Genomic DNA, 11,081 nt, shown 5'->3' with positions numbered 1-11,081 from the left:
ATAGGGTTTCTCTGTGTAGTCCTGGCTGTCCTGGAACTCGCTCTGTAGACCAGGCTGGTCTCGAACTCAGAAATCCGCCTGCCTCTGCTGGGATTAAAGGCGTGCGCCACCACCGCCCGGCCGATTGTTATTTTTTTAAATGCTGTTATCTTACAATCATTTTACTGTCGAGTTTGGGTCTTGGGTCAGACTTAAGAGTGGCACCCCTGCTTCGGCTAAGCGACAGAGACAACAGCTGTCATTGCTACAGTAGTCTCAGCTTTTGTTTTTCATTGCACTGTAGTCACAAACAACACGAGTTAAGTTTTCTTCTCAGAAATCCCTAGGCTAGTCAGGATGCTGATTAAAAGCATCTTAAGGTGAGTTTCATAGAAGCCAGACTTGCCTGAAAATCCTTTAAACCAAGATGGCCATCCAAAATCTAAAACATTGCTCAGAAACGATGGAGACACCAAGGCCCAGAGAGTCAGTCACAAGCAACTTCTTGGCCAAGTCAAATTCCATCCACAGACCTTTGAAGGAATAAAGGAGATGGGAAATCTTAGGTAAGAAAGATTAAAAACCACTTAAGTCTTGGCAAAAGGCAGGGACCTTCATAGAGGTGTGACATGGAGGGAAAATAGAGGGACAGCCCGGTGAATCTGGAGATGTGACCTGGTGATGTGATCCTGCTGAGCTGGATCTTGTGCTAGGCATGTGCAGCAGGCATGAGAGCCATATCTTTTCTTTGGGGCAGGAGCCTCTGGTGGGCAGTCACAAGCCCACAGGACTCTCCACAGATTCCACCAGTGAAGCCTGCCAAGGCAGTGTCCCTAAGTCTGCTCAGATGAGTGAGGTGTTCCTCCCGGTGGCCAGCAGTAGAGTCTCCCTAGCCCTCTTGGAAGGATCCAGGGTTGGGGCAAGGGGGGGCTGGCTCTGTGTCAGGATTTCACATAAACCAATTCCTTAGCCTAAATATACCATGAATTTGACAGTTGCCAGGTCTGTCTGCTCTGTAAATATAGTTTAAGATGTGTGCATCTTCACGCCAGGTGTTTCTACTCCTGGATTAATGCTTTCAAAGCAGCTGCACACGAAGCTAAAGCTTGTGTGAGACTATTCTCCACACCACTGTTCTGGAAAAGTCAATCGTCTAGGTGCCCTTCCTAGGGTCTAGATGGTAATTGATAACAACAGAACCATACAATACCATACGTACAATACTGTAAATCCGTATTCCAAGCCAGAGAGGTCTGGCATGAGTTTGTTTTCAGGTATAATATCTGGCTTAGAAGGGGCCTTGGCCAGACGTATTGATAATTCTGACAAGAAAACTTTTTCCAACTGGTGTTTGGTTTGGTTTGTAACAAAGTCTCTCTGTTGCTCAGGCTGGCCTCAAACTCCTGAGCTCAAGGATATTCTTGCTTCAGATTCCCAATAGCACTACACACATGAATCACCATGCTGATGGTAAGTTATTATTTCTCTCCTTTTTCTTTCTTTCTTTTTTTTTTTTTTTTTGAGATGTGGGGGTTCTTGCTATGTTGTCCTGTTTAGTCTGGAATCCTTGTACTTCAGCTTCCTGAGTCTGTGTGTCCTGTCACACCTGGCCCTCATCTAGTTCTGGTGCAGTCAATCTTCTGTAGCAAATGTGAACTTGAAACCCCAGCTCTATGGATACATACTATTGTCGTGGCAAGAAACCATTCCCCCTTTTCCCCACACAGTAAGAAGCTGCTAATCTTGGTGGCATACACTTTTAATCTCAGCACTTGGAGGCGGAGGCAAGTGGATCTTTGTGAGCTCAAGGCCATCCTGGTCTACAAAGTGAGCTCCAGGCCAGCCGAAGTTACATTGTGAGACCTTGTCTCAAAAGAGAAAGTTTTAATACTCAGCTCTTCCATAAAAATGAGAAAGAAAAAAAAAAAAGGAATCCACTGACTTGGAGGTTTGTTGGACAGCTCTCTGAAGCCTGTGTGTTGAAGCTGACAGTAATCCCAGCACTCTAGATGTAAGGCAGGAGAATCAGCCTTAGCTCTAGAGCAGTGGGTCTCAACTTTCCTGATGCTGTGACCCTTTAATACAGATCCTCGTGCTGTGGTGACCTCCAACCATAATATATTTTTGTTGTTACTTCATAACTATAATTTTGCTGCTGTTATGAGTCATAATGTAAATATCTGATCTACAGGATATCTCATCTGTGACACCGCCCCCAAGAGGTCACGACCCCAGGAATGAGAACCGCTGCTGTAGAGCTGAGACCCTGTCTCAATACAACCAAACACAAATAAGTGGAGAGACTGCATCCATCCCTGGAAGGAGAGAGAGCCTGCCTGATACTGAGCTCGGGGTCCTGCCCTCTGGGGAGGATCTGGAGTGAGGCAGGAGAGTGGCTGCTAGTTCATCTTCCTCTGTACCCTGCTGTATAGCAAAGAACTGCAGCTCAGAGAACCTCATGGGGAGGAGGCTCTGCCTCCATGCTGCCGGTTCCTAGGGTGCTTGCTGGTCACAGAAGTGCAGTAAATGTCACAGGGATCCGCTTTGATTGGAAAAGAAGAGAATCACTGACTGCTACCCTTCTAACGGGAGTGTCAAAGGGACCAGCTGTGACCATATGTGTCACCTCATATGAAGAGGTCTGGGATCCTGCCCAGACCTCTTCTAGAGACTAAGGATAGAGGTCAGGTGTCATATGTGGATGGAGGAGGAGCCACAGCAGGCCGGCCTTCAGGATCGAGATTTGTGGCTCTTCGGGTAAGGTTCTTGTCTCCTTGTCTCCGTCCCATGTGGATTCCCACTTAACTGCTTAACACTTAAAAGCTGTGATACTCCACCTGTCGGCCGAGCACATGTAGTTTAGCTTTCACGTAGTTGAGTTTCTACCCCTGGTGCTGGGCTAGGTCCAGGCACCTCTGTGTGCTAGCGAGTCTTCTCCCATCAAGCCTCGTGAAAGCCCCTATTTAATTAAAACAATCTCTCTTTTTTTGCATATATTTAGTATGTGTGTATGCATGTGGAGCTCAGAAGATGATCTGCAGGGCTCTGGAAATTGAACTTAGCCTCAGCAGCGAGAGGTCTTAGTCACTGAGCCATCTGTTGAGCCCCTATTTGAATTTTTCTTATTCTTTTTTTTTTTCTTCTTCTTCAGGATTTCACCTGTACAGTTCCAGCTGGCCTGGAACTTGCTATCTAGAGTAAACTGGCCTCTAACGTGCAGAGATCCATCTACCTCCGCTCCTCCCACGTGCTGAGATTAAAGATATGAGGACCTATTCCTAGCCTCTACTTTTTGAGTGGCTGTAAGCTTCAACCTGGGGAGCCTATTGATTGGGCTCCCCCAAGAATTTGGGCAACAGTTCTTTGTGGTAGGAAGCATGCGGCATCAGAAGCTGGGGTGACAGCAGGTCATTTCTGTAAGTTTGCCAAACCCTTCGAACCTCACGTTTCTTGTCTATGGAGAGAGCAGGCTTTGGAAAGGCAAAGATAACACAGCTGTCCAAGCCTTTGTGAGTGGCCGTGCTAGGGAAGGCAGGTGTGATTATCATGGTGTCTCAGCGTTGCGTTGCCTCTGGTGCTGACTGTCCTTCTGTAACCTCCGAGTTGTTCATCTGTTTAAAAAAAGCTCCCAGTACTCGGGAGGCAGAGGCAGGTTGATCTTTGAGCTCAGGGACTGCCTGGACTATATAATAAGACCCTGTCTCCAAAAATAAGACTGTTATGATGTTGAGAGGGGTCCGTGGGTAAAGGCACTCGCTTCCAAGGCCAGAGATGCATGTTGTGCCAGGAGAGGACCAACTCTTGCATTGTCTGATTTCCACGCACATGCGTGCTCTCGCGCACACACATACATACACACAAATGTAATTTTAAAAAAGGGCTTGCGCATGATGAGCTCGAGGTCACTTGCTTGGCATTCTGCCATCTAAGGCTTATGTGTTTTTAAAAATTGTGTGTGTGTGTGTGTGTGTGTGTGTGTGTGTGTGCGCGCACGCACATATGACCAATAACTCACAACTTAGGCAACATTTGGGGTTTATTTAATCTGCAGGTCTAGCAGGCAAGGAGTATTACTGAAAGTTGTATCTGGAAAGCCTTAGAGTTAGCTCCGCCTTCCTCTGCTTAGACTTTGTAGAAGGATTCTCTTTCTATGCAGACAGTTTGCCTCAAAGGCATATATGGGCGAGCTTATTACTACTTGTCAACTTGGAAGTGTTGCAGGGGTGTGGTCAGATTTGGGTGTGGGTGCCTAAGGCTCTTGCCTCCGTCCTGCCTGGCTCCCAGGCACAGATGAAGCACTGCAGTGGAACAGTGTGCACTTAATTTAGGAATAGTTTTATTAGTCAGGGTGGAGCTCTCTGCTTGATGCTTACCTAGTATGTAGAAAGCCCTGGGTTCTATCCTCCACATTGAAGGGACCTAGGGACTGCTGAGGTGACTCAGAGGGCAAAAGTTCCTGCTGTTGCCAAGCACGATGATCAGTGCTTGGTCCCTGACACCCATTTGGTGGAAGTAGAAAACTGACGCGGCAGGGCAGTGGTAGCGCACACCTTTAATCCTAGCACTTGGGAGGCAGAGACAGGCAGATTTCTGAGTTCGAGGCCAACCTGGTCTACAGAGTTCCAGGACAGCCAGGGCTACACAGAGAAACTCTGTCTCAAAAACACCAAAAAAAAAAAAAAAAGAAAGAAAGAAAGAAAGAAAAGAAAACTGACGCCCACAAGTTGTCCTCCATGCTCCACCCCACCCCCCAGCCTCCCACAGTGGGGAGTGAACCTCTCCATAAGTAAACAAATAAGTAAATGTTAAAAGTACAATTAGGAGGATTTAGAGAGGGCTGGAGTGGTGGCTCAGTGGTTAAGAGCAATGGTTGCTCTTCCAGAGGACCCAGGTCTGATTCCTAGTGCCCAAATGGCACTTGGGGATCTGATGATCTCTTCTGGCCTCTGTGGGTGCTGCATGCACATGGTACACAGACAAGCATGCAGACACACAAAATAAATAAATAAACCTTCAAGAAAGGAAGAGGATTTAGAGAAAAAAAATTATTTATTTATTTATTTATTTATTTTTGAGACAGGGTTTCTCTGTGTAGCCTTGGCTGTCCTAGAACTCACTCTGTAGACCATGCTGGCCTCGAACTCAGAAATCCACCTGCCTCTGCCTCCCAAGTGCTGGGATTGTGCGCCACCACTGCCCGGCAACAATTTTATTTATTTAAGACAGGGTCTTACTATGTAGCTCTGGCTGTCAAACTCACTCTGTAGACCAGGCTGGCCTCAAACTCACAGAGATCCACCTGCCTCTGTCTCATGAGTGCTGGGATTAAAAGCATGCACTACCATGCCTAACTTTATTTGTTTATACACACACACACACACACACACACAATGTGTTGGAGTGTGGGTTTGTGCATGTGAGTATGATGACCATGGAGGTCGGAAAAGTGAATCTGATTTCCCCAGAGCTGGAGTCATAGGCAGCCACTGCTGACTGACTGACTGCGGAGCTTCCACTCCTGTGACATTCTATGTCTGTGCCTATTAACACCTGGGACCAACTCCTCCAACACAGCTGTAGGCAGCTTCGAAAAGGCTCCTGGGTCAGGGAGATTTAATATCAAGAGTTTTATTTTCTCTTTTTGGGGGCTGGGGGTGGTCAGGGGGTGTTGCTTTTGAGACAGTGTCTAATGAACTTGCTGTCGCAGAGGGTTCCTGTAGACCTCCCCGGTGCTGATATTGCAGACTGTGTTACAATTCCTAGTTGTTGTTGTACTTACTCTCTTTTTCTGGTGGTGCTTGTCAAAGAATCCAGGGCTGTGAACACCTCAAAGTATGTGCTGTACATTAACCCCTGCCCCAAGACACCTGCACTTTGTTTATTAGTGGTATAGCAATTAATCCTGCATTGCCTTGGGGTTGCAGTTTGCAGTAAGAGTCTAGGTACATTGTTTTCTTTGTTTATGAAGATGTTTTTCTTTTTTGTTTGCTTGTTTGAAACAGAGTTTCTCTGTATATCCCTGGCTGTCCTGGAACTCTCTTTCTGTAGACCAGGCTGGCCTTGAACTCAGAATCCACCTGCCTCCAGTGCTGGGATTAAAGGTGTGCACCACCAAGCCCAGCTGTTTGTTTTTAATTATCCTTCCCTCCTTTATCTTTTAACCTCATTTCACGGTAAAACCCAAGGAGTGTCCTCATCCAAAGAGTGTATACATAGATGGTAAGGGAAAGCCGCTGACGGTCAACGGTGGTGACAGACTCTCTCCCGTGAACCCAGTGACCTTAAGAGTTGTAAGGACACTGGTGATCCAAGTGTCTTTAAAGGCCTTGGGAAAAGGTGGTATGTTTTTGTAACCAGAACATTTATTTTATGACTGATTGAAATCCTCAGGATGAATTGGGATGCTCAAGTGGCTGCCCTGTTGGCCGATGCTCCTGACTGCCCAGTCCCGGTAGTGTTTGGTCTACCAGGCGCTTACCCTTGTCGCTCCAGTTATACTTTCTCTTGCACTTGGCAGGGCATCCACATTCACCACAGGTCGATTTCTGAAGGTGGTAGGCCTTAGAGACACATAGGCAGCACCAGGGTGTGTCTTAGTGTGACGCCTTCCAAAGGACGATGTTCCCTTTGTCATCTGGCTTCTGTCTGAGAGGTCAGAGAGACCGAGAAGAGAGTGGTGTGTTTTTATGTCTCAGAAAGTTTCACTGTAACTGTTTCACACCATTATCCTGGTCTGCTGTGGTTTCTCTCCAGGCGTTCCTTTCTATCTGGTGACTTTCAGCCTGGGTCATTTTTGCTGATCTAGCCAAAGGTTGAGTTAGAAACATGTTTAGTTGGGTTCATTATGGAATCTGCAGTTATTTTCACAAACAGTTCAGAAATGAATGTCCTAATGTGGCAAGCTCTTCTAGTGGAGTTGCAGTAAGAGTATACCATTCCAAGGGACTATAAAGGAAGATTTTTTTTTTAAGATTTATTTATTTATTTCATATATATGAGTACACTGTAGCTATTTCAGACACACCAGAAGGGGGCATCGGATCTCATTGCAGATGGTTGTGAGCCACCATGTGGTTGCTGGGAATTGAACTCAAGACTTCTGGTAGAGTAGAGGTCACTTGCTCTTAACCACTGAGCCATCTCTCCAGCCCTCTTTTAAGGTTTATTATATTTTATTTTATGCATATGGCTGTTTTGCCTGCACGTATCTGTGTACCATGTGCATTTGGTGCCATGGAGACCAGAAGAAGGTGTCAGATTCCTGGAACTGGAGTTGTAAACTTCTATGAGCTGACAATGTGGGTTCTGAGTATAGAAACCAGATTCTCTGAAAGAGCAGTCAGTGCTCCTAACTACTGAGCCATCTCTCCAGTCCTAGGACTTAAGTTCTTACAAAATAATTACTTAAAAGCTAGAGTTTTCTTATTTATGTGATTGCATAATTATACAACAAATGCAGTTCCAAACAGTAGAAGAAAGAATTCTCTTCCCTTTCTCCATATCACAGGGTATTAGAAAACCACTATTATGCCGGGCGGTGGTGGCGCACGCCTTTAATCCCAGCACTTGGGAGGCAGAGGCTGGCGGATTTCTGAGTTCGAGGCCAGCCTGGTCTCCAAAGTGAGTTCCAGGACAGTCAAGACTATACAGAGAAACCCTGTCTTGAAAAACCAAAAAATAAAAATAAAAATTAAAAAAAAGAAAACCACTATTATAAGAAGTCAATTAATAGTGTGCCAGTTGGGCTGATGTGCGTGTGTGTCTGGGATCCATACCACTCAAGAGGTTGGGATAGGAGAAGTGCTTGAGCCAGCTGGGCAACCTGGTGAGGCTTCATCTCTGAGATAGAATGTGCACCTATCTTTGTGAGGCCTTCGGCTTGCTAGACAGGGCCTTGCCTGTAACTGTGGTTGACATCTAACTCAGGATTCCCCTGCTTCAACATCCTAAGTGCCTGCATTAAAGGCATATACTATTACTGTTTAAAAATTTATAATTTTTTTTAACTGTGAGCAGTCATATTTGTGCTAGATTTCCTCCATTTAATTTAATTTAAATTTGGGGACTGAAGATGCCTAGCATGAGTAAGACCGTGTGCTCAGATGCCAGCACCAGAAAAATCTTGTCCAAAACAAACAACAGAACTCAGAAACCCAGACCCGATGGTGAAAGCCTTGGGAAGCAAGAAGATGAGAAGTTCAAGGTCATCCTCACCTCACAGCAAGCTAGATCAAAGGCCATCTGGTTATACAAAGCTCTGTTTCAAAAGAACAACAGAAAGCACCCACATTTAATTTTTCTTCAAGCAGAATTTCTGTATGTAGCCCTGGTTAACCTGGAACTCACTATGTAGACCAGGTTAGCATAAAGTTGTGTCATCTCTGAGTGCTAGATTGCATGTATGCAACACAAGTTCTCCTCCCATATTTATTTACTTATTAGATTATTTTATTTATTAGTATTACTTGCTGTTTTTCAGCCAGGGTCTCATTGTGTAGACCTGGCTGACCTGGAACTTTCTATGTAGGCCATGTTGGCTTCAAACTTAAGGAGTTCCTCCTGCCTCTGCTTCCCAAGAACTGGGAGTACAGACATAAGCTACCATAATTATTCCCATGTAGCCTGAGCTAGCCTCAAACTCACTCTGTAGCTAGGGAGGACCCTGAATTTCTGTTTGCCACCATGTCTGGTTTTATTTATGAGGCACTGGATACTGAACACAGGTCTTTCTGCATTTTTTTAAAAAGATTTATTTATTTTATTTAAGTACACTGTAGATGTCTTCAGACACACTAGAAAAAGGCATCAGATCCCATCACAGATGGTTATGAGCCACCATGTGGTTGCTGGGACTTGAACTCAGGACCTCTGGAAGAGCAGCCAGTGCTCTTAACCACTGAGCCATCTCTCTAGCCCTCTTTGTGTATTCTTGACAACTCAGCTACAACTTCAGCCCTAGGTAGTTTTAATTTTGAGACAGGTGTAACTTTAATTTTTTAAAACCCTATATTTAATGATTGTTATTAAACGCTTTAACCTCCCTTCTAGCCCACCACGCACCAGAGGCAGTGGAAAAGAAAGGATACGGGGAAATGGACCCCTTTAGAAAGGTTATTTGGAGCAAATCCCACCTGCACTGTCAGGAAATCAGCAGTTCAGTTCACAGGTCAGCAGCAGCAGCTCCATCCACTCACGAACACTTCACAGATCCACCAGCAGTCCAGTTTGGTAGTCAGGGTAGCAGACACGAATCAGCACCAGTGGTGTGACCTAGCAGGATCAGCCAGGCCGGAGGGACCAGGGCCAAAAGGAAGGCCAGGAGAAGTTCTCATTCTTGCCTGTGCCTCTCTTGGCGAAGCAAAGATCAGTGAAGACGAGACACCAAGGAGCTTTTTAGCTATGCAAGCAAGCCAAGCCTCACCTCTGTCACTGTCCGCTCAGTACTATTTATACTCCCACATCACACATCCTCCACGGCGGGCCTTGCCTCATTGTGTGTCTGCTGATCAGCCCCAGTCCATGGAAGTGCCAAGAAGCTGCAGCACACCAACTGAATTTTTCTGGTGCATTCGAGAAAATGTGTGTGGAGTTCCGACAAATGGAGCCCAACAATGCATACGTGTCATTAGCGAAGAATCCTTCCTCATGCATGGGTCTTTTTTTTTTTTTTTTCCAAGACAGGGTTTCTCTGTATAGCTCTGGCTGTCCTGGAACTCACTCTGTAGACCAGGCTGGCCTCAAACTCAGAAATCCATCTGCCTCTGCCTCCCAAGTGCTGGGATTAAAGGCATGTGCCACCACTGCCCGGTCCTTATGGGTCCTTTTATGTGCTTGCATTAGGGAAACATCCTTTCACCTGTGTCTACTTCCAGACCACACTCCTTCACATGTTTGCCCCGGCAAAACACCATCCAACACAACTGACTTTCCAAAGAACCCTTAAGTTTCCACTTCAGACAGGTTCTAACCAAGTTGCTCAGACTGGCCTAGCACTCCGTCTGTAGCCTGGGCAGTCTTCTTGCTGATCTTTCCGACTGTTGGATTACTGAGTGTTTGTTTCGTGAAACAGGTCTCATTGTGCAGCCTGGCTGTCCTGGAACTCATAGAAACCCACATACTTCTACCTCAGAAGGGCTGGTATTAAATGCATGTGCCACCATACCTGGCAGGTGCGTATTGACCCTTTCGTCATGAGTGTCTCTACAGAATGAGGAGCAATGATATTCCCAGTGAGACAGCTCAGTGGGTAAAGCCTGACCTAGCCTGACGACTTGTTCCCTAGCCTGAGGACCCACGTGGCGGAAGGAAGAATTGTCCTCTGACCTCCACAGATGCCTCATGACCCTAATACAACACATGCACACATGGAATACAAAGAAATTTTAAAAATATGTAAATGGAGACTGGTTTTCAGGCCCAAGCCCCTGTTCCCCCCTGATGGCTCAGCCTCTGAGGCATTTTCTCAGGACTGTTCCAAGCCTTCACTCTCAGCCCTACTGGGCTCCCTCCCCCAACCCAACAGGTGCCCTTCTGTCCCGGGTCTTAACATTTAGTTCTGTACTGTAGGCTAGCCCCTCTCTTTCAGGAGACCCATCCCCTTGAATTTTGGGCTTTGGAGCCGCTGGCTCCCAGTGTCCTCTCAGGTCCCATCCTTACCACATTTTGCTTACAGTGACCTCAGAAAAGTGAGGGAAATTTGTGTTCTGCAGGAACTGGGTGGCCTCTCCTCTCTCTACCTTCTCCATCCTGGTATCCTACCTCTGGGAGGCCTGTCTTGGTCTGAAGGTATTTGAGCTCCTATCTGGCTCTTGGCTCTGCTCCTCCTCTCCTTGCCTAGGCCCCTGCCTCCCTACAACGGACACAAATTGCACTCTGCCCACTGCAGAGCCATCTAAGGTTTTTGTCAGCTTTGTTCCTTTGGGACCCCAAGGTTTTAGTAATTTAAGGGGGAATTCCGGGAGTAACTTATGCCAGGGGTTGGTTGCAGCAGGGGGGTGGGCAGGAGAGATCCCTCTGGCAATCCACATGGTATCACATGGTATTTTATTTTTATTTTGGTTTTTATTTGTGTGTGTGTATGTTTATTGCTTTTCTTTTTCTTT

General features: G+C 46.2%; 1 long non-coding RNA gene across 3 annotated transcripts in view; it reads left to right on the top strand.

Annotated features, from left to right (window-relative positions):
* Nucleotides 1–11,081, top strand: part of LOC116091276 — a 73,720-nt gene that overhangs the window by 2,413 nt on the left and 60,226 nt on the right. For 2 of the 3 annotated variants that reach the window (XR_004118984.1, XR_004118982.1), the window contains exons 2-4: nucleotides 1,368–1,449; nucleotides 2,171–2,736; nucleotides 3,131–3,395. This is a non-coding gene — a long non-coding RNA (uncharacterized LOC116091276). Of the gene's footprint in view, nucleotides 1–89; nucleotides 546–1,367; nucleotides 1,450–2,170; nucleotides 2,737–3,130; nucleotides 3,396–11,081 lie in introns of those variants that run through there. The other variant, XR_004118983.1, reaches the window with a different exon arrangement.

The sequence above is a fragment of the Mastomys coucha genome, unplaced genomic scaffold (genome assembly GCF_008632895.1).
Source record: "Mastomys coucha isolate ucsf_1 unplaced genomic scaffold, UCSF_Mcou_1 pScaffold15, whole genome shotgun sequence".
Lineage (NCBI taxonomy): Eukaryota > Metazoa > Chordata > Mammalia > Rodentia > Muridae > Mastomys > Mastomys coucha.
The sequence above is the reverse complement of the archived record's forward strand: the minus strand, read 5'-3'. Positions and strand labels throughout refer to the sequence as shown.